The following is a 22,940-nucleotide window of genomic DNA, read 5'->3' as shown; positions in this document are numbered from 1 at the left end:
GCCCCACGCAGCCGCTCGCTCCCCCGCAGTGGGGTGGGGGAGAGGGTCAGAAGAGTAAAAGGGAGAAAACTCATGGGGTGAGATTAAGACAGTTCAGTAGGTAAAGCAGAAGCTGTGCTCACAAGTGAAGCAAACCAAGGAATTCATTCCCTCCTTCCCACAGGCAGGAGGGTGCTCAGCCACCCCCAGGAGAGCAGGGCTCCATCACGGGTCATGGTGACTTGGGAAGGGAAACACCATCACTCCCAGTGTCCCCCTTCCTCCTCCTTCCCCCAGCTCTATGTGCTGAGCACGATGCCATGTGGTGTGGGACATCCCTGGGGTCAGCTGGGGTCACTGTCCCGGCTGTGTCCCCTCCCAGCTCCTTGTACACCCCCAGCCCCTCGCTGGTGGGGTGGGCTGAGGGGCAGGAAAGCCCTTGGCTCTGTGCAAGCCCTGCTCAGCAGGAACAAGAACATCCCTGGGTTATCAACACTGCTTCCAGCACAAATCCAAAGCACAGCCCAGCACCAGCTACTATGAAGAAAATTAACTCTATTCCAGCCAAAACCAGCACACTGTACTACATGAAAGCTAGTTTAATCAAATGCATTTATATAATTGCCTTCATATGAACAATTGCTGCGGTGATTCATAGAGACAGGGAGAAAATGAATACTGTAAGATGACATAACACCAGTGCTCAGAAATTTGCAGTCAAGGGGGAAATATGCCAGATGTTCTGTAGTACTTAAAGCTAATGGGATGTCACATTAATCACTCCTTAAGGCATCCTTCCATGCTTATGTATTGGAAATTGTTATCATCCTTTTAAATTGCACATTCCTGATTTCCTCGCATTGGGTCTCAACTCGAGGTCACTGCATCGGCATCGTACCTTTGAGTGTGTCAATAGTCCGTGACCAGACCGAGATTTTTACGCACTATGTGTCCAGGGGGTTTCCTTGGAGATTTATTGCTAACTCCTGCCACAGTTACAGCACATATTGTGCCTCCTAAATTGGCACAGTCCAAAGATCTGCTAGGTATAGAAATTAGCTGCTAAGAGTTGTGTGTTTAATTACACCCATTAGACACTCAAACTACCTTAAACAGTTATAGCTGGTCCCAGGGAAACACTGAAGTGGTCCAACTAGGAGCTCGCAATATCTCCATAATTGCTCTTTGTACCAAAACAAATGGACTAAATTGCCATACGGACCCAGAAAAGAGAAACAAACCGGGAATGACAACAGCAATCTTAGTCCTACCTACTCTGTACCTTGCCCTATAATATACTGCCAAAGCAAGGAACAAAGACGGGCCCAGAGCCAGCAGGGACAGTGCTTGGAGACACCGAAGAACCAAACACGCTAAGTATCAGCCGACCTTATTATCCCTTATCTTTCGAGCCGCAGCAGTCCTGCAAGATGTTAATGAGGAGCTGTCAGTCCTCAAAAACCGCTCCCACTCCTGCAGCACTTGGGCTTGAATTAACCGTTAGGTTAAGTTGCCTGAAACTCCACCAATTGATTTTTAGGACAATTCCCCGAAAATTGGTTTTTTCCCCTCTGTCTTTCAAGCAGTGGTCAAGCCAAAACTGCCAGGGAAAATGAAAAGAAGGGCTAAGATCCGAATGCCAAAGGAGGCAAAGCCAGGCAGCCGGAGAAGGGGACTGTATGTGGGAGGCCATTCAGATTGGAAAGGGAGGCAGATGAGGTCTACCTGGCTGAGAAAAATCCAGGAAAGTCCTGAAGAATTTAGCTCTGCAGACCAAGCTGGCAAAAACATGGTTGTAAATCTAATGCTTGCTAAGCTGCATCTACTGAAGTGATGCCACGGTGTGCACAGTGATTGAATTTTAGCGCATTAGTATTACAGTCTAAGTTCTCTCCCACATTGACCAATTATTTTTACAAGTTTCAGAAGCTTCCTCTTTCTGGAAGGGGGAGAAGCTGTCTTAAGGAGATTTTAAAGCTCAAAAGCATTTCCTAGGTCTTCCCATTACCACCTGAAGCACCAGCTATGCATCCTGACAGCAATTAGATCCGACCCAGCAGAAGAAGCAGCCGAAGAACTAAACTGAAATCTTCACATAGCTGTACCCAGTGCAGAGCGCGTGAGGCAGGGCAGCCTGTACCAGCTAGCAGTCAAAAAGGAGAGATAACAGGATGCCTTTGCCAGCTATTTTATGTGAGGGATTTTGAGAGCCTGATTGTTGTCATGAATGAGGGCACAGTATCCCCCAGAACGATTGCGCCAGTCACGACACTGACCCACTTGTATGGAAGCATCATCTGGCAAGGATGTCAGCGAGTATCCTCTGACGCTTCCGCTGCTTGCCAGAAGTAGTTGTTTGTCAATCGTGGAGGGAAAAAAAGGAATAAAATGTGTGACGGGGAGCGGAACAAAGTGGTACTAGGAGCCCAGGAGTGCAGGAAGATGTGAAGATGTTAAAGCCAAGGAGGAACATCTGGGCAGAGATCTGGCCCCTACGGAAGTCGGCGGCAAAGTACTGAATTGGCTCTTACAGTACCAGAATTTCAGCCCTGAGGAAGGAGGGTTTTCAGGAGTGGAAGAAGTGGTTGGACTGTCTGAAGCTCTCGGCTAGTTTTAGCTGAGGATCTTTTATTTGTTTGTAGAAATAGACTGACCATGACCAAAGACTTCTGCATTTTTTTTTCCAAGTGCTCTGTCCGGGGTGTGGAGAACTATAGAAAGCATAGCTACAGCCGTTAAAGCCCGACAGGAGGGACATGCCTCTTAGTGGCACATCAGTGTAAACTGTGGGTAACTCCTGCAAGGGGTCTCCTTCTTCTTTCCCTAGACTCTGCTACCTGGGGAGATGCAAGAGCAACAGTTAATGAAGGACAAACCTCCTCACAAAGGGTGGTGAATCAGGCGTGAGGATGACGCAGAAGGTTCTTCACTCAGGCAGCAAGTGAGGGTTTGCCTGCGCTAAGTACTGATAAAACAGCAATAGGCAGGTGAAAGGCAGACTTTTTAAGCTGCTGTAGGAAGAACAGTAATATCAGAGCAGCAGGAGAGATGTCTAAATGAGAGCAGAATTGGGTGCAAAAGCCTGAAAACACCTCAGTCAAATAGCATCTACTCTAGAGGTTACAAGACATGTTGCACTTGACACATGCGTTAGCTCCAGTCTTCTGGCACAACATCAGTAGAAGGACTGACACTGCCAGTCCATCACACAAGCTGGAGGCTGGAAACCCCCATGGCCGCGCACCCAAGAGTTACGTTTCTTTCCCAAAGCAAAAGTTAAGTGACACGTAGAAACCAAGTGCGAGGCGCTGCCTCTCAGAAACTCAAGGAGCCACCAGCCAAGAGGACAGGGGACACCTCGCTTCTGTGCAAAGCAGTTCACAACACGTGCTCCCGGGCGCTGGGACACTCAGCTCCGGCTCATCCCAGGCAAAACCCTGCTGTGGGCGTCCCCCGTGCATGGCCAGTCCATGCCCCGTCATTTGCTTCCTAGAGGTTTAGCAACGGGTTCTTTTTTCTTCCTGACTTTCAAGGGGTCTGACTTGCCTTTCCAAGAGACTTCTGCCATTCCGGCTAGTGGTTCCCAAATCCGTTTTCCCCTTTGAAGCCACCCGGGGCCGGCGGGAGAGCCCTCCGTGTGGCAGGGTGGCATGTGGCTGCGGCCAGCCAGCCTGGGGCTGTAACGCCGGGGACAGCCGCAGCCACCACGTCCCGCGGGGGAGCTGTGGACGACAGCTCCGGAACCACCCCTTTCCCACAGTGCATCCAAACGCGATGAGGCTGGGAGCAGGAACGCTTTAAAGGAAGCAGCTGGGGGATCTTGCAGAGAGGATCATGTTTAAGATGGCACAACAGTTGCTCGTGGGAACAGGCAAAGGCTCTCTGAGACCTTTAAAATAATATTGGAGGAATTCCTAGAAAACACGGTGCCGGGAATATTTCTGTTTTGAAGCTGCGGGTTAATTAATTGCTTAGAGAATTTTGAAAACCTCACTTGTTATTCATCATAGCAAGCTTCTCTTCTGCCTTGGAAATAGGCTTCTCTCTTGGCTACAGCAGTATAAATCAGAAATGAATCCATTAGAGGCAAAACATTATATCAGCACAAAAGGTAAATCAGACCTTCAAACATCGATAGCCTGCTATGCTTCTCCCGGATTAGTCAATGATTACTCAGGTCTTGGACTAAATCTTATCAGCTTCAGAAATTTACCTCCCCTGTACTTCAGCTCCCATATACAGAAAAGTAGAACAGATTTTGGCTTGTTTAATTCTAGAAAGGCTAACTTTTCATCGCCCTGACAGTATAAAGGTCATTAAAGCTGGTCATTAATTATACTTCCATGTAATTTAGGTGGCCATGGCTTAAGTGGTAATCCATCTCAGAGTCTGTGCTTTCTAGATGGCAAATAGGTCAAGCTTAAGAAATTTCCATTATTTAGAGACTGACAAAAGAACCCATTTGAGAAAGCTAGGAATAACCGCAAAAGATGAAATTGCACTAGTGATTTGAGCTAAAAGTCAACTATATGTGAATACTATAAAAATAACACCATATAATACAATGGATATGAAATGAATTAAAACTAAGGCATACAAGCTTTGATTATATCTACAGACCTCTTTCGAAAGAAGAGCTGAATTAAGTTTATAGAAATGAGGTACTAACTGTAAAATACCCCATTTTTTCCATTTTAAATTCTTACCACGTTGGGTATTTTATTTCTGCACTCTTCAGGACTTAACTTACATTCCTGAAGTTAAGAGGGCAAAAGCCTTTCAAGAGGTTATTCTGAACGCCGCTGACACCACATTTGTAAAACTCGAGGGTGTACAAACCTACCTTTCAGTCTCTGAGCCTTTTCATATGCTGTAAAAATCTTAACTGCGTCTATAAAACTTATCCCGGAGGAAGTGGTGTAAAGACGTGACAAAATGCATCTGTCTCAATATGTGCATTAGTCTGTGCAGAAACACCCCTCATCAGTCACTAGCGAGGACATGTTTACTGGCTGCCTTAAATACCAGCTTGGACTTGTTAGCAACTTCTACAAGCGAGAGCACTGTGCGTCCGAGTGTGAAGTCAAGCGAGCGGTGCGTAACTTCGCTGAGCATCGAACTGACCGACCGACGCAGGTGAAGGAAGGGCTGAGAAGAAACAGCGACTCCAGGAAGAAAACAATGACGGAATGACTGAGGCTGGGCTGACGGCGTGCAAGGGCGCTGCTGCTAGAGGGAGATGGCTGAGATAGGAAGGTGCACAGCCAAGACCGACTTTACTTTTCCAGCTCCGTGTTTGTGGGCTCCAGCCTCACACAGCAGCAGAAATGCTGCCCCAAATGGGCAGGGGGGGTCGTGCTTGACGTATTCCACCCACAATGCACATGTCAATGTGTTTCTGTTATTGAAAATGCTCCTGGAAGGCCTTCCCTTCCACAGGTCCTCCAGGATGTCAGGAGAAACCTCTGCAGCGAATGCCAAGAGCCAAGCATTTTGCATTCGCTCTGCTGCCCTTCGCGTCCTGCAGGGTTACCGGTTTTAGCTACTTTGCTGCTAGAGCAAGCAGTTTGTGCTCACACGGCCCTAAATACGCAGGGTACTTTATCCTACCTGCGAGCCAAGGATTGTCACTGCCATGTTATGGGTGGCCAGCAGACACAGGCAGATTACACAAGCTGCCAAGGACATACCAGCCAGGGCTGTGGCACTAAGGGAGAAGGGACAGCCCGCTCCAGCATCTCAGCCTCCGTGCCAGGGAGGGAGGCACCAGCACAATACGTTCAGCTCTGGGTCAAGGAGAGAGACAGATACATCATCAGGCTTAGATAAAGCCATTTGATAAATACGATTCTTCAAATAATATGGAAGAAAACAAGGATAATGAGATGAATGAACACACCGAGGACTGAATGGGCTCCTCTTGGACAGGCCTGCTGTTTCGCTCACATAACAGTGAGTCAGAGGCAAGGAAAGATTCACACCCTGCACAAGAGTGCCCCTCTTCATGCTGGTAACAGGTCCACAGAAAAAGGCGGCAGCCTTGGGAAGGCGCCCTCAGAGAAAGCACTCGTATGGCACAGCTTGGGAGGAAAGATGGACCTTGCTACTTCATTCTGGAAGCAATATATAATTCACTCCTCGGAGAGCATGGCATGTATGGATGGGCAATGGGAACCTATATTTATACAGCTTCTTCTATTCCCAGCTGGATAACAAGGTGGCTGGAAATATTCTACCTTAAGAAAACACGGGGATATGAGCCTGAGACTAAGATAACCTCACATATTTTTGTCTGAGAATATCTGAATTTTCTGCTGAGCTGAAACAGGGACCACACGTGGAGTTTTCTGGGGAACGGCAATCCTTTAAGTACTGGCTGTGCTAGCCTAATTTGATGAGAGACAAGAGAAATCAGGTATTTCTTATCCTGAACACAGACTAGGGTGTGCTTAGGGCCTAAGGGATCAGCAATAAAAACCTTTGGAAATGAGATGAATTATACGTTCTGTGGGTTAATTTCTGCTCCATTGCATCACAGTCTCTTCCAATTAAAATCTCAGGGAAATTGGCCTCTCTTAAATAAAAATTAGGATTCCATGACATTTGAGCCATAAGCAAGGTCACAGTAATAGTTACTCCTTTTTCAGCTCCTCTTCATCTACAGAGCAACATCGAGGCGGCAGAAATCCGCTGCAGCTGCTCGTGGCCATTGTTCCAAGGCTTTTTGGCACATTCCTGGATGCAGCTTTGGCCCTCGGAGGCCCTTTGGGATGGGTTTCGTGCTGTGCTCTGCTAGCTGATTGCCGTCTTGAGCCAATTCTGCGAACCTTATTCTAAAATAAAATAGGAATACGCAACACTTGAGAGGAGGAAAGCGAAGGGGCTGGACTGAGAAATCTCTGGTGCCCTTCTTGTGGTCTGTGACTTTCATCTGCTCCCTGGTAAGTCTGAAACTAAAACAAAATACGTGGAGGTGTAGAAGGATAATCGAGCTAGTTTGCCTGGTAAAAGAGGTGTGGAGGACGCTCCTGCTGCTGGCCCCACGGAGGAGGATTACCCAAGACGTCTCCTCTCAGCTTCCCTCTAAGCGAGGGGAGCGGGACACAGTTTGTCCTCCTTCCTTTCTGCTCCTCCCCGTTCCACGTCCCCCACCACCCCCTGCCGAGCAACCGCTCGACGTGACATTGCACGAAATAGATCCTCCCAAACACGATCTCTCTTTAGGAAATTATCCGCAGGCAAGGCATATCTTCATGAAGCCTCCTATTCACACGTGAAACCTCGTGGCGGCTCTCTGGTCCTGGCAAGCCCATTTCCCACGGGCGCAGCTCCAAAAAGCTCCTCTGGCAGGGAACAGCGGTCGGGCGTTTGCCCCAGGCACGGGTATTGGGCTAGCACATCTTCCCAGGTGCCCTTCCACTCCTTTTAAGGTCCTAACTCCATGGGAGACCACGAGAACCACTTGCCAATGGAAACAGCTGCTCCTAAACACCATTTCCCCGTTCCCCTTGCAGGTGCCTGCAGTGCAGGGGCTGCATCTCCTGCTTCCAGCAGCTTAGTTCTTCTATGCTAAGCTAATTTTTCCTTTTGTAGTTACCCTCCACGCGTTTCTCAAGGACATATTTGTTGCGAAACTTGAAAAGGTGAGTGGCTCTTTGCTTCAGCATTCTGTTTTTTTCTGTTTTTGGGTTTTTTTTTGATGTAGCAGTCTCCACTAAAGGCACATTTTTAAATTCTCTGTATGTCCCACTGTCATTGCAAATGATTGCTTTATAGGCTGCCGTTGCTTTCCAGCTTGGTGATCCCAGAGCTAGACTCTGACAGAAAAAAGAGAAGATATTTGCAAATAACTTTTTACAGCAGCTATTATTAAGAAGAAAGAAAAAAAAAAAAAAAGGAAAAAAAACCCCAATGGTTGGGAAAGACAGCAAGTAGCATCTAATGCGCTTTGTCTGTAAAATAGGGAAAGACCAGTATTTTAGAGTATCTTTCCCCTTACTGATCTAGCAATCCATTAGCTCAGCAGTGCAGGATACTGGTAAACACTGTCTTCACTTTCAGAGCTACCTGGAAGATTTCGTTCTGAAGAACGCTTCCAAAGAACAAAAATATATGTTTTCAGAAAGTGCCCTTTGGAGGCTTTGCAGGTCAGGGCAAAAGGAAGCGAAGGCAATGGCTAGAAGTTTGGGGTTCTGCCTTCTGCTACAAGAGGTTTGTCTGGTGAAACGCCGCTCTTTCTGCCCACAGCTGGTGCAAACCGCAAGCAAGATGCGTGTGAAACGCCAAATACCAAGCTTCACAAATGTGAGACAAACTTTTTTTGTTCCGTGCAGTGAAGTTTGCGCAGCCCCTGATTTCCCCTACCAGCCATACATACCCAAATACCCGTGGCTATCGAAGCAGTTGCCTGGAGAATAGACCAACCCCAGTACGGAAAAAACCCACATGCTTATCTCTCATTCTCTCCCTCTCTTTTCTTGCCTAACATAATCTCTTCTCCTATTCCCCCGCGAAAGCAATAGAAAGTTTTCCTTGTGTACTTCCCCTGCGGTCACTTGTGGGTGGGCGTAAATTAAGTGATTGTTGCCGCAGTACTACTCTCTTGAGGGAGGGATTAATCCAGATTTGAAACCCAGGCAAGGTCAAGAAAAGGAAAACGTAGCACCTGTAGGTTAACGGGCGGTGGATGCTGACCTTCCGCACGATGTGCCGAACACCAGCTGCACTGTACAGAAACCAGCCCTTGCTCCCAGGCACCGCTCGGCGAAGGCTCAGGGTGGGATTTTTTATCGCAGTTGCTTTTCACTTCATTGTGCAATGCAGCGTTTACTCCTGTAGCCTCACAGTCAGCTGGTTTCCAATTCTGTAATTCAAAGTAAGTCAATAAATGGTTGTCGGAGAGGAAGATCATCACACTCGGATAAGTGCTCTGTTTCAACACGTTCACATGGGCCACGGTTTTCAAGGGGAAGGTGTGAACAATAAAAGCAGATTAAACCCAAAAATTAATCAAAATTTGGGCAGTAGGATTCAGCTTTCTGAGTTAAAGTGCTCCTTTACACAGGGCCTAAGCAAGACCCCTGCATCTGAACCATCCCAAGTTCCTACAGAGACCACGTGAACACTGGAGCCTGGCACGACCTTCCTGGCCCCCGCCAAACTAATACACCTGTTTTTATTGCCTCAGAGCCGCCAGAAAGCCAGATCCCCTGCAGCATCACCACCCTCCACCAGCACTTACACACGCAGCCCCCCGCACTGGGAACCAGCCCCCTCCCTCTCGGTTCTCCCCACCTTCCTCAACATGGGGAGATGCTAAAGAAACACTTTTAGTAGCTAAAACACGGTGTTTCATCATTACAAATCCTGTTCCCGGTGTATTAGTGCCTGCTGCGTGACAAGCTCCTTAATATCCCCAGGCCTTATTCTGCAGAGCTTGACATCTTCTACGGGGACTCCTTTTGAGGCTGGTGAAAAATACCCCCGTCACTACCTCAGTAGTACTTTATACTCATTTTGTACGGTTATAAATGGCACTTCAAGGCGCTGAATAAGGGATATTCAGGATCTACTATATGGACACAATGACGTTTTGATCTTGTTCAGATTCAATTGCTTACATGCAAGATGTCATGGTATCTACAGTTCTTCCATGACTGAAATTCCTCACGTGTTCAAATAAAAATAGAAAAAATAGAAAAAAAGAAAAAAAGAAATCCTATTCGATGCCTGGGTGTATATTTAATGACATTATCCAGGGTAAATCTCACCCCTTTTCTAGACTTTCTCTTCTCCTTCCAAAACCATAAGTCTGTTGTACTCCACCAGATTAGTACGCAATTAGCTGGATAAATTGCACCGGCCTTCTTAATTTCTACCCTTCAAAGAGCTACTCTCAGATAGAGGAGAACACAGGAATTTGCTTTAAACGCAACCTATGATTTAAAACTGAAAAGGAATGCAGAAGGCTCACCTTGTCATCTGACAGCTCAAATTGATTCTTTCCTTGCTCGCAAAGGACTCATTGTTTCTGTGTGTGTGTGTGTGTATTCGTGTTTTAAAGCAGGTAATTAATTCTGCTTTTTAAGGGGAGAGGGAGGATATACTGTTTTCTCTCATGGGACTATCACCTGCCACTTGATATCTGGTCTCAGGTGATCTCTGTAAAACCCTTGTGCCAAAACACTTTACTCCTGACTGTAAACAGGTTTCACTTCTGTGCTCGGCAGAGCTGGAGACAGATCTAATCCTTGACATCGCCGAAGTACCTGTAGAACAAAACTTTAATACCCTACGGGGCATTTCTAGATGTATATTTTATAACATGGTTTCCATATACATCAGCCCATAAAACTAACTCCATAAAAACATACTTTGAAGGAGAGAGAACTGTTCTCTTAGACACTAAATCAGGTAACACGATTTTAGACGGCGTGCAAAATAGACCTCTCTGCCAGAAAAGGGCTTGGGCTGCTTAGCTCGGATCCAGGTTGGAATCTGAACAGTCCAAAGTTCAAGGCAGCTTGGCAGTTGGTGTTGGTCCAAGCCCAAATCCCTCCAAATTTCCCAGGAGTTTGAGTGACTCGCTTTCCCCTTTGCCTCGGTGTGGGTGGTTCAGACCCCCACGGACTGGCCTCTCTTCGGCGCATTCAGCTCTGCCCTGTGTTCCGCGCGTGTGGCCGCACGCAGCCGCGTGTACCGCTTCTTGCTTCTCCTGAAACCTGCAAGCAATGCCTGCCTTTTCCACCACGGTCTTCGCACATGCTCTTCAGCCCTGGCAGACGGATTGCCCACAATAATTTTTTCCCAGCTTGTTGCAGTGAAGGCTTGTTACTGGGTCCGGGTCAGGCTACTGTTGAACAGTGGGATTTCTTCTTTGGTTCAACTCATGGAGGCCAGTGGGTCTTGGGAACTGAAAGGTTCAAATCCCAGCTTTTGTAACCGTATAATTTAACCGATCATCACACTTTCCACTACAGGAACTTTTGTTATGCTCTCCGCTGCCCAGAGGTGTTCATATTTCAGTTGCTTGGCACGATAACAAAATCAGGCAGCGTTAGCTGAAATAAAATTCTGTCAATCCATGGCTGAGCAGCAGGGAAAGCAAAGCTGCCTTCTGATTCTCTGGGTGATTGACAAGATGGGGTAAAAATCTCTCTTTAGCTCTTGTGATGCTCTGTAGAGGCTTGGCTACCCTGCAAATCCTTGATGGCTGATTTTCAGAGACCAGACGGAGTTGTCTTGATGAAAGAATAAGGTACTACGGTCCCACTAGCGGCCTTGGAAATGCCCTGCCCAGTTCACAGCTTGGGCACGCACCTCCCTCGGGTCATGCTCGGCAGCCACTGTAGGTAGCCACCCCATGCTGCACACAAGGGTAAATCCGGCAAAATAGGATTCACCATAATTCTAGTGCAACGTGGTGAAGACGGTGCTATAGCTGAGCCCCACAGTAGTGTGTGTGGGCATCGGAAGGATGCTTCCCTGCATCCCAATGATTTCCTTCCTCCCCTTTCACCCACACTCTTGAATATCCTGCTTAACTCCTGGCAGTATCTCTACCATCCACTTGGTGAAGAATCTCCCCCTATACGCACTTAGAAGTCTCTCCTGCATATTTTCCCAATCATTTGCCAGTGATCGCTTTCACTCAGCAAGGCTTTTAAAGAGGTGGGAACCAGACTTTCCCCTCTGGCATCAACAAGGGCAGAGTCCAGCAAGAAGCCGCTCCTGCTCCGTCAGCAGTTTGCAGAGTATCAGCAATGCAATTAACTTTATGCCAGAAATGATAATGTGCCCAGCCCTTGCCTGTTCCACCCATATTTCGCTCCCAACAAAGTACCATAGCATTCACTGCTAAGTCGTTCACTGAACCTTCATTTAATCCTAATCCCTAGCTGAGGCTCAACATGCACAGTTTTCTTTCTGTTTTCTTCTTGGATCTGCAGAAGTCAATTACACGAACCACCACCGGCGACTGGGATAAGTGGCATAATACAGCCCACACGTATGCCTTCTTGACATGAAGCTTCCGTTGGCATCTCATGCCGTGAGATGGGGCTGCCTTTATAGTGGCCCATCAGGTAGCTCCCCTTTCCTGGTGCCCTTCAGAGAGCTTTCCCGAAAGGGCTCGCTCTTCCTGCGCGAACACCTCCACAGGGGGAAGCCAAGGCGAGCCGCAGCCCAGGCGTGGGTGGTGCGCCCTGAGGGAAAGGCAATCCGTGGCAATCAGCAGCAGAGTGTCTTTGACCCTGTCCAAGGAGCCCAGTCTTCCCCCTGCTCACTCTTTCCTTCCTTCCCTCCCTCCCACCCCGCCCGAGGAGCATCCGCAAGCGGTCCTAGTGCTTTGCAGGATTCGCTAGCTGAGGGAATGCAAGCGGATGAGCACACACTAAATGACGGCATCTTCCTCCCCACTCCCAAACGCTACAAAGGAGGGATGGCATCGGCACTTTTTTTTGGAGGAAAAAAGAAGAAAAGAATCATATTCCCGATTGCTGTAACCTCTGAAAAACCCAGGAGGGCCTATGTTAGAGTCCAGCCAAACGCACAGCGATACTTCAACCTCAAGTTCCTCACACAGCCTGAGCCTAAAATATGTGGAGGCAGCATTTGAGAGAAGTGAAGTATTCCTGAAAAGAACATTTAAAAAGTGCTCCGCAAATTTCCTTTTCAGCAGTAACTATGAGATTCTGAAGCGACGGTTCAGGAGGGAATGAGCATCTACGGAGCCTGGACGGAAAACGCGTCAACGTTGGTTTTTACAAGCAGAAGTTTGGGCGCTTTTTGGTTTTCATTTGGCAGCAACGAGGAGATGAGGTCACTGAGCAGCCAGAAATAATTACCAAGCCACTAGAGAAGTTGCACGTTAGGCTGTGAATGAAGGCACCCACAACTCCGATACGGGAAATCCAAGCTTAATTTCTGTAGAGGGTGCCCTTGTCCCAGACGTAACCAGCAAGTTCCAGCATTCCCCCAGCGCTCGCTGTATTAATCCTCACCACTGGAAGGGTCTTCCCTGTGCCTAAACAGGCCACTTTTCCACTGAGGTGAGACGAGCCCTGTGGAAGGATCCTGAGCACACAACCCCTACAGGGAAAGATGCATTTGCATTTCATCGTTTCAAACAGAGATGCGAATATAACTGCTTTTTAAATGACCGGTTAGACCAAAAAATGAAGTGATTCACTTCACCTCTTAGAAAAATCAAGGTTAGGCAAAGTTCAAAACAAAGCACCATTTCAAAATGGAGACAGGGAAAATAAGTATTTAGATTTCATTTTAAAATTCTCTCTCTTCCCCCACTCCCCCTACAATGACCATCATCATTTAACAAGTTTTTAATATCTACTTTCGGTCACGCTGAATCTGGCCATTTTTCTGTCCAAGAAGTTAAATTTCTTTTTCTGGTTCTTGGTTTGCGTTTGTAGGTTGTTTGGCTTGGGTTTTTTGTTTTGGTTTTTTTTTTTTGCCTAGACTTATTCTGAATAAGCTTTATAAAATATCTGATGCCTCCAACCCTTTCTGAGAATACAGATATTTTTATCCTTGGTTTCCACAGGAGACCACAAAGCCAGGGTTGAAAGCCAGCATCCCCCTTCCTTTGTTCATTCCTTTAAGTAATATTTTCCTATTTCTAGCTCTCTCCTCTAACAACATATTATTCTTAATATATTCAACAGGAAGAAAAGGGACTTTTCTGCTGTACATCTGGAGTCTGAAAATGACCAGAGCAGCTGCCTGAACCCTCTACATCCTCAAACTCCCCAGCGGTTCAGGCTTGCTGTGGACTGAACAGAGACAGCCATCCTTGCACACAGACATACGTTCCAAGTGCATCTGTTTGCCTAGCAGAGAAAAAAATATGAATTATTCTGTGTAATCATACTGCTGTATCACGGCTCCTGTCAGCTTATATTATATACAAATAAGAAACCAATCTCAGCCCCACGAATGTTAAAGGAGAACAAAACCCCGTGAAGTATATGTAACGTTAGCTGAATGGAACCAAAATAACAATCCATCTAGCGAGGAGACAACCACACTTGTTCTAGGGAAAAGGACTGTATTCTGCTTGAACTGAGGAGTAAAATTATATCATTAATACTACCAAATAAAAGCAACCCTATCCCCAGTGCAGAGAAGAAAACTACAGTTTTTAAAGTAAATCTCAAAGGATGAAGAAGTCACTCAGAAAATCACGTATAAATTAATCCCCGCTTACATTTTCCCACTTGTCACTTTTCTATTTTTCACATTTTCTTGATGTTTCTGTGGTTGCAGCCCGTACTGTACGCTACGTATCACGGCTCCTTAAAACACCCCGTGGCAAATCACGGCACACATGCCACCATAGCTGCCTGCCCACCACTTCTGCCGCACGTGCCGCCCCAGCAGCGGGCTCATCCTCACCACCAGACTTCCCTGCCTTGCTGGGCGCGTGGGGCGTAATCATGCTATCCCACGCACGGCGACGAGTGCTCTAAACCGCCACAAGCCAGCTCGGCCACTGAGACATCAGAAAACAACCTGGCTGACAACTCTTCTCCGGGCTGAGCCTTTAGGTGGATTTGCTCTCCAGGTGGCCGGACAACCAGCTGCGCCGCGCTTCCACAGGGAATGGGTGTGCAGACTGGGGACGCACAGCTGAGCTCCACGAGGCAGGGAAACCATTCTTAATTACCTCTTCAAAGCCCACATGTTAAGGGGCAACACGTAACACAGAGCCTTTGCAAAGGTCTCTAACACAAATTCACGGAACTTTAGGTGATGCTGTTGTAAACAAGGTTCAGACCGGAACAATAATGCATTCTCAGGCTGCCTCCGGCTCTAGCCTCATCACTCCGAGCTATTCTTTAAGCATAGGTCAGATCTTTTTGAAAGTCCATTCCGCTCCCTTCCCTCCCGCATGTGGTTTCTCTTCTTCTTCTGCCCTCTTCTGTATTTACCACTAGTCTTTTGCCCTTTTCCTTTTCTCTACCAAAGTGGCTAGAGAGAATTGTTTTCTATTTTCGTCTCCCTTTACCTTTGATGCCTCCACAAGCCTCAACAGCTAATAGTATCTCTGGTGACGCCTTCCTCAGCTTTGGCCGTTCCCTCCCACCAACGGCTCACCCTATCTAGTGGTATCACTCTTGGTCTTCCTCCTACAGCTTCTAGTTCTCCTCCGGTGCCCGAATGTATTTAGCATCACCGAAGACAAGAGCTTTCCAGCTGTTCGCTACGGTGTAAAAGAGACATACCTTGTCTTGATCAATAGTGCAGGGCTGTGCAGGTACAATGAGAGCTGCGCGTGCGCAGCTTGGCTCGGCAAGGGGTACGACACGGGCGGGAATTCGTGGGTTTTGTCCCACTAATGGACATTCTCTTCCCTAGCCTAAAGTGCAGCCAGGACAGACATCCTCCTCCAGGTCTTGCAGGGTCAGAGGCACACACTGTAACCTGTGATTCCCGCAAGTCCGTACTTGCGGTGTCCAAACCGACTGGTGTTACTGTTACCTACACGAGGAGCCACTCAAAGCTCATCTCCGGTTCCGTCTAGAGAGGTGGAAGTGTCGATGTCCAAGCGAAAGTTGCAAGAAGTTGCTGTGTGCCTTCCTGTATTGAAAAAAGGAAGAAAAATTCTTCTGAAAATTTTATCTGGAGGGATTTTTCTAAGTTTTTCTTATGTACAGTTTTATCCACACACATACACACCCTCTCACGTAGGGTTTTTTCTTCCCTTACGTATTTCCTCCTTACTGGAGTAAATACAGTTTGTGGATGGAGAAATGTAGGTTTGCAGGCTTTCCAAGGTGACAGCATTATCTTGATATCAGACCATAGTTCCTTGCTTCCTACCACCACCATTTCAAGGTTTTTATAATTAAAATAAAGCTCTTAAAACGCAGCTGAGAGGATGCTCTTTTCCCCATAAGTGCTATTGTTTTTGAAGGAAGGGAAAAGCTGAAGGTTTAATAGCTTAAATACAACTCCCTAATTAAGATTCACGTACAACAAAAATAAATGTTTTTAAAAACAGACCACCATCACTTCTAGACTCCTTCACCTGAAAGAAAGCATCTAGTTTTATGAGCAGTTAAATAGTGCTGAGCGTGACCTGAAGGTCGTTCTTCAGTGAAGCTGAAGAGCTTGCAACATCACAGCTTTAGTTAGTACGGAAAGGAGAAGTGATCCAGACCCACGACCGTTCTTGGCAATCAGCAGCCTATGAAAGTGCTGAGAACCTGAGATCCAACATCTCACTGAAAGAACTTGTGCTGCCTCCCCTGTTTTGCCACTCCTCCACCCACCAGACTTTCATCCCTTCAGCTTGAAGGCACCGTATTTTCAACGGCTGTGTGGGGCGGTGGTTCGGTACAGAACAGAGGTGCCAGCGGGTCAGGAGGAGTCTAGCAGGAGCCTCTGTGTTACTCTGCTCTGTAATGTAGCCAGGGTTTCCCACAACAAACTTCTAATCAGCCCTGAGCAAGATATATTGATGTCATCTGACAAGGACATGGTCTCTTGTTTCTTGGAAAAGGAAAAAAAAAAAACAAAAAACAAAGCCACAGTCAGGCATAAGCTCTTTAACTGGAATTTCTCACTTCCCCGGTTCTTTGCCAAGCTTACTTTTGCTATCAAACAATCGAGTCTCAGTGGACAACAGAAAGGTTTTCTGTTTTCCACTGAATTCAAGTCTCCTGTGAACTCCAAATAGCTCAGCAAAAATCAAGGTTCTACAGGATTTTCCACCTTCAAAATGCTGGTGGAGGCTTTCTTTCAAGCTTCAGTGCTACCATTGCAGTAATCAAGCTGACTGAAGACGTGCATATGCAGTGCTATAAAGGGAGAGCTGGCACCCACACTCCATTTATGTTAAATTGATGTTTGATTTACTATTAATAGCCCTTTGAAAAGAAACGAAATGGCAAATCCTGCTGTATCTGGGTCTCGGAGTTACACATTTCTCATACAACGCGCTGCAATATTTGTACAGCAACCAGAAGAGACAGGTGCAAGGCTAGATCTGTACCCCCTCATCTGCTCCAGCCAGCACAGGACGAGAGTTCAGTAACTTGATCGAAAGCAAAAGCGCCATTTCTCCCCATCCCATTAGAGAGATACAGACTCAGGCTGGCAGAGAACCTACCCTGAACCTGCCCAAACAGCCCTCGAAATCACATCCTCACCCGTGGCACGAAGCCGCCGAGTTGCACTGCAGCTTCTACAAGAGCGGTTTGTTTTTCACGCGTTGCTGGACTCACCCTTCAGTCTCTTGGACGCTTTTGCCATGGGGGGCACTCGGACAGCACCCGCTGCAACGCCATCCAGGGAGGCCTGCCGAGGGTCTCACCCCCTGCAATGGGCGCCACTGGAGCGAACGGCTAATCCTGCTGCAGTCCCTTAGAAAATCCCTGAGCTGCTCCTCAGACCTTACTAGGCGGTTTCTATAAAACGTGAAAGTCATTTGCACGGAGGCAATGGTCAGGTTAGATAAACACAGCAAGAGAAAGGCCTCCGCAGGCAGACAGCTTGCTGCTTTTTGGCTCTCCACACCCCACTTCACATTATACAACATTCAAAGCGCAGATGCGAGCCAGGCTAAAAGAGCAACCTGGCAAAAATATATCTCCCAAGCTGCCTGCGGTTCTTTGGATGCTGCCTGCGTCCTTCTTCTGTGTCTGCCCGCCCAGCCCGCCAGGCCACGCTGCGACCTGCTGGTGGGGGGACTGGGCTGTGCAGGGCAGGGGCACCGCTGCGCGCTGATGGCACGCGGCGCCCGCGCCGGGCGAGCCTGGCAAGGGGGAAGGAGCAACCGAAGCACCAGGGAGCTGCCGCGTCCCTCAGGACAGGCAACCGGGCTCTGTGAGGCAGAGGAGGAAAAGCAGGGACTGACAGTTACCGTGCCGTGCGGAGACCTGCCGTCCAGCTGATGGATGGGGCTCGGCCCTCTGCAGGGCCTGGGGACCAGCTGGCAAAAGCAAGAGAGGAGACGGCTCTATTTTTCCAGGGCTAGCCAAGGGAGTGTAACTTTCCATGGGCTCTTTTATTTACCACGGTCCCACAACAAAACAGCGCTGCATTTTGCAAATCTTTGTGTGTGCAACAGCATAACGTGAGCCACCGCTCTGGAAAATCACCGCAGGACATAAACAGCACTATATGTCACAGCGGTTCCAACTGCAGCAGCAAACTGGAACGGGCCAGGGCATGGGTCCAATCACTGGCACCTGAGCATCTGCACTATTTAACTGTTGGTGTGCTGACGGGCACAGTTTTGGACCGCGCCAGCTGTTCCCAGGCAGTGCCAGGGCATGTTTTGGTGCTGGGGGTCTCTCACGACAGGCAGCATTGATGAGGTTACTTCGTTTTGGGGGGAAGACGGCTTACCCATATGATTGCAAGCTGTGCCAGTTGCTGTCAGGGCTGGAGGAGGAGCCCTGGCCTTCTTTATTTGCTGGTGGAGATACAGCCATCGAGGCCAGAACTGGTTTGCTTCTGTGCAAAATTCTGTAATTATCGTTAGAACTATTTTTAATAAAAAGCCATAGCTATGCTACTAAGAAAAGCAAATATACCGTACTAAAATGCACGTTTGGATGTTTATTAAATTGGTGAAAGACTAAGTCAGATATATTGGGTGCTACATCTATATCAATATTAGTTTGTACGCTAAAAATCCCTGCCAAAGGCTAACTCGAGTAGTTCATAAACCCCGTGATTCCCTGACTTTACACATTTGATTATCTTGCCTGTCAGGCTCTGGAAGGTTGGCTGCTCCCTATCTAGGGCGAGCAGCATTTAACATCACAGCGATCAGCAGTGATCAAAGCTACTTCAGCTGAAAGTTTGTTTTTTGCCCGTGATACCGAGTATTACCTGCCATGGCGCACAGCAGCTGCCTATGATCCTCCCCTCCGAAGGGAGAAGTCCTCGGTGAGACACACGGCACCGAACAAGCTAACCGTGTTTGTTGTTTACCGTACCTGCTCCGAGAAGTGGCTCTGCTGTCAGCAGAAATCCTGCCAGGGGCGAGAAGAGTTCCTTAAAATGTCAAAGTTATCATTATTCGCACTTCATCAAAGACCTCATTGAGACAGTTCCCCCCTTCCCGAGGACCCTGCCTGTCAGGAGGCTCCATTCCGCTGTCTCCCAAACCACAAGCCCCTTCCCCATGGCAGGGCACGAGGCTGCCTTGGCTTCACGTGACACAGACGCGATGTGCCCCCGTTCCGCGGGCCACGGGGACGCGGCGGGAGGAAGCCGATATCCTGAGACAGCGTTTCTCTCGCCTCTTCAGGTTATCGCCTGTGAGGAGTTCCCTACGAACACCTATAGAGTTTCAATCCCTCTCTAAAACCCTGTCTTGTTGGGGTGCTTACAAAAACCAAGGCACAACAGTCAGTGTGAAGGTTCAGGAGCTGAGACGTGCTCGCCAAGCCCGTGACCCAGCCAGGCACGCTCCCCTTCCAACAGCCTCCCGCAGGGCGTGCTCCTCAGAGCCTGAAGTTAGGTTTTCAGAGGAGTACCCAGAAAAAAGACCCCCTTCTCTCCATCAGCGGAGAGCGAGCCTAGAGAGATGGGTCCCCCTGGGTTAGGGTCTCTCCCCGGGACCTCTGCCCTTCTTTCCCCTCCCTCCACCCCGTTTCCGCAGTGTCGGAGCTCCTCAGCAGGCTGTAAATAGAAGTCAGCAGCAAGGGCAGGCAAGGTTGATCAGCTTTGCGCACAGCAGGAGGTGCTACTGCAGTCACCAAGAATTAGGACGTGGGTTTCAACCCCGGGACGGAGAGACAGCAAAGATGTTACACCACACACACACACACACACACGCGCGCGTTTCACCTCAGCATCACTGAAAAGAAGGTCCAAGGAGCAAGGCTCAGTTCTGGGCAGCGGGATGCCGCCCGCCTTCAAACCACGCACTCCAGCTTCGCGCCCGTGACGCCCTTTGCAGCCCTTCTTCCAAAGGAAGCCTCGCGGCCTTGGATTAACAATTCCCATTAAGGAAAAAAAGAGAGTCATATTAACAGATCGCAATCACTTGCGAATCATTTGGGAAAGAAGAGCTCCTTATCAACTTATGTAAAATCATAAAATAAATTCAATATGTTATTCTCTACGATGATAAGCAACTCATGTATTGGTTTGGGATATTCTGTGATAACGAAAGGTAATTTTCTCATTTTTACTGACAACTTTAAAACCCAGGGAGCCTTTTCATTGTCTAGTTCATTTTCATTTACCCCAAACAGCCAAACGACACTGGAAAACGACGCAGCACAGCAGCGGCACAGCGGCGTAATTCCGACGGCAGATTTTACAGACGTAAATGCCAGTAAAGGTTGTTGGGGTCTTTTTTCTTCCGAGCAGTGCCGAAACTTGCCTCCGCCGATCGTTGCCAAAGGCAAGCTCGTGGGGCTCGCGGCGGATGTCATAACTGTAAGTTTAGCAAACGTGTGCGTGGAAATCTGATGGGTTATTTATAAAGGTCTCCGACGTAAATATTGATGAGCCAACTGTTCAGCTAAGTTACCCAGCATACATATACCATACGTGTGAGCCAGAAATCCACAAAGCTTAGCCAACAACGAAACTCTCTGGATACGGAAAGGCACCCTTTGCGGCCTTCAGGCCTGTAGCTGTAGTTCCCCAATGGAAACCGGATCAAAGCGTAAAGACAGCTGATCTCAGTGCTCGGTTCTTTGTTTCCGACAAGTATATTTCAGGCTTTTACCTTTACAAAGAACATTTATATTTGAAATATATAAAATATAACCATACTTATATATGTATAGCATGTTTTTTATACGTATAAACATATTTATATAAACATATATAAAATATAAACATATTTGAGGGCTCAAATTGGTTACTTCCCTGTAGAAACCTTCATCTCCACCTGCTGTCATCCAGGCATACGCTTTCAAGTCTGAAAGCCATTGGTCCTTAGGTTCTTCTCCTAGGTCCAACTAACTGCAAGTGGACCACGTGTTGGTACCGTCGTATCCCATCCACAGAGAGCATATAGAAGCAGGTCAGAGCCAGGCAGTATATCTGGTGCCCAGGTCTCCTATTTTAGTCCTAGATCTTATGTCACTGACAAATGAAGGAATAGAGGAAGAAAAGAAGGGGGTTTGTGGCCTAAGGAGGAAGCCAAAGAACTCAAACTTCCTTCCCACAATGTATAAGTGCAACAGGCCATTAAGAAAACTAACCCAAGACCTGCAAGCGTTACTTCTGCTCCCAACGCATCTGAGACCATGATGAGTTGCATTTACAGCTCAGAGACAGAGAAGCCTAAAAGTAGTGAGAAGTTGAAACTCTACATCAGGTCACTGGGGATTTTGTTAGTCCATGTACATGAGCAGTCCAAAAGGACCAGAAAGTCTTTAGCGTAAAGGCCGCCTGGATCCGGAGCTCCAAGTTCATGCTCGTTGAAAAGGGAGGCTCTCCAGGCTGTGCTTCACCATGGCTGATGGCACGATACTATTCTATCAACCTAGAGTGAAGGTGATGGAGTTGTTTTTGCAGTCCCGATAGGGGAAGAGTCCAGATGTAGCATCAGATCATTTGGGAGAGGTTTTAGTTTAAAACCTAACTGCAAGCAGGGGTGTGGGAGCTGGGGAACATGGAGCAGTTAAAATTTGCTAATTCTCCAAAACCAGTATGTTCTGCAGAGACAGCTGGATTTTGATGAAGTTTTGGCAAAACCCAACTATGGGCTCAATAGAAATGTGCCTTTTGCTCAAGTTGTCTTACCTGGCTCCTAGCCGGCCCATCTCTTCTACTGCCTTGAAGTCGCAGAGCCCAGCATCTGATGTAACCTCCAAGCCACACTTCTTTCCTCCCTGAAGCAGAGTTCTTTTCTTCTCTTCCCTTTGCCCCTTTTTCTGATCTTTTTTCCCCCAGCAGAAATAGGACGCTAGGACTTATACCAGACAAGGTCCTAATGACTCATCTCCTACCTTCTTCTTTATGAAAATGCAAAAGCGAGACGATTCCCTGTCTCCCCGGCAGTGCCACTAACGTAACACAGATTTCTCACCAGTGCGCTGCAGGAAGGGGAAGTGCTTTGATGAAGAAATGGGCATCTTGCCCTAGTTTCTTAATGGCTTGGCGTTAGGACCTAACAAGAACTACCTGAATGCTTCAAACAGGTTTCTTTTCTCTTTCCTCTCTTCCCTCCCCAGCTAGCCTACACCTTGTGATCACGGTAATAACGTTACACAGCTCTTATGCTCTTTCTGCTACCCTATTCCTTCCGCCCAGGAGAGCTTTTCTGCAAGTTACAACGTTCTGTCATTGTTATCTCATTTCATAAACCATATATCAGAGCCAATATTGACCGCATATACACCTTATTGCTTGCTACTCAGCGGCCCTCTGCGTAACACCACGTGTGGCAGGCCTGGCATTTACCTGGATTTTTTTTTTTTCTAAACTGTCTTTGTCCTTCCTCTGAATTGGTTTGGGGGATTCAGCTGTCACACACCAGCTTGTTCTCTTTCTTCCTTTCCTATGCACACAAAAGAACGTTCCTTGCCTCCTCTATAGCCCTCTGTGCTCAGACCACGGGTCTCCCTTCACACCTGCAGTGCTGTTGCATTCTCCCTAGGAGGGAGCTGCTTCCTATCACCTTCACCTGGCATATTGAAGACCTGCTCAACAGCCTGGCTATTCAGCAGCATGCAGAAGACCTTTCACCCCGAGCTGTGCAGCACTGCACTGGGCAATTCGCTATTGCGTTATTTCGATAAGCCTCTTTAACAAAACTGCACCAAAGCTATTGTGGTAACTTTTGTCCAGAGATTCAGGAAATGCATTTCATTTCCTTCGGTGGAGGCTTTAGTTTATCACAACAAAGTCAAATCCTTTGGGTTTTCATTGCATTAGTCCTGTTAGTGAGAGCTGAGCATTAAAACCCCAAACAAATAACGGTTTAATACATTACACAACAAGCGCGCAGGCGCTGCCAAGGT

The 22,940-nt window shown here is 47.6% G+C and overlaps 1 long non-coding RNA gene across 2 annotated transcripts in view; it reads right to left on the bottom strand.

The window, feature by feature from the left end:
- Positions 1-574: 574 nt before the first annotated feature.
- The window catches only part of LOC135312417 (uncharacterized), a 98,406-nt gene continuing 76,040 nt past the window's right edge, over positions 575-22,940 (bottom strand). Inside the window, exons 6-9 of one of the 2 annotated variants that reach the window (XR_010371920.1) lie at positions 15,222-15,576; positions 8,645-8,842; positions 5,590-7,796; positions 575-2,816 (exon numbers count right to left, since the gene is read on the bottom strand). This is a non-coding gene — a long non-coding RNA (uncharacterized LOC135312417). Of the gene's footprint in view, positions 7,797-8,644; positions 8,843-15,221; positions 15,577-22,940 lie in introns of both variants that reach the window. The other variant, XR_010371921.1, reaches the window with a different exon arrangement.

This window comes from Phalacrocorax carbo, chromosome 3 (assembly GCF_963921805.1).
Source record: "Phalacrocorax carbo chromosome 3, bPhaCar2.1, whole genome shotgun sequence".
Lineage (NCBI taxonomy): Eukaryota > Metazoa > Chordata > Aves > Suliformes > Phalacrocoracidae > Phalacrocorax > Phalacrocorax carbo.
Note: the sequence above shows the minus strand (reverse complement) of the source record. Positions and strands in the feature narration are given on the sequence as shown.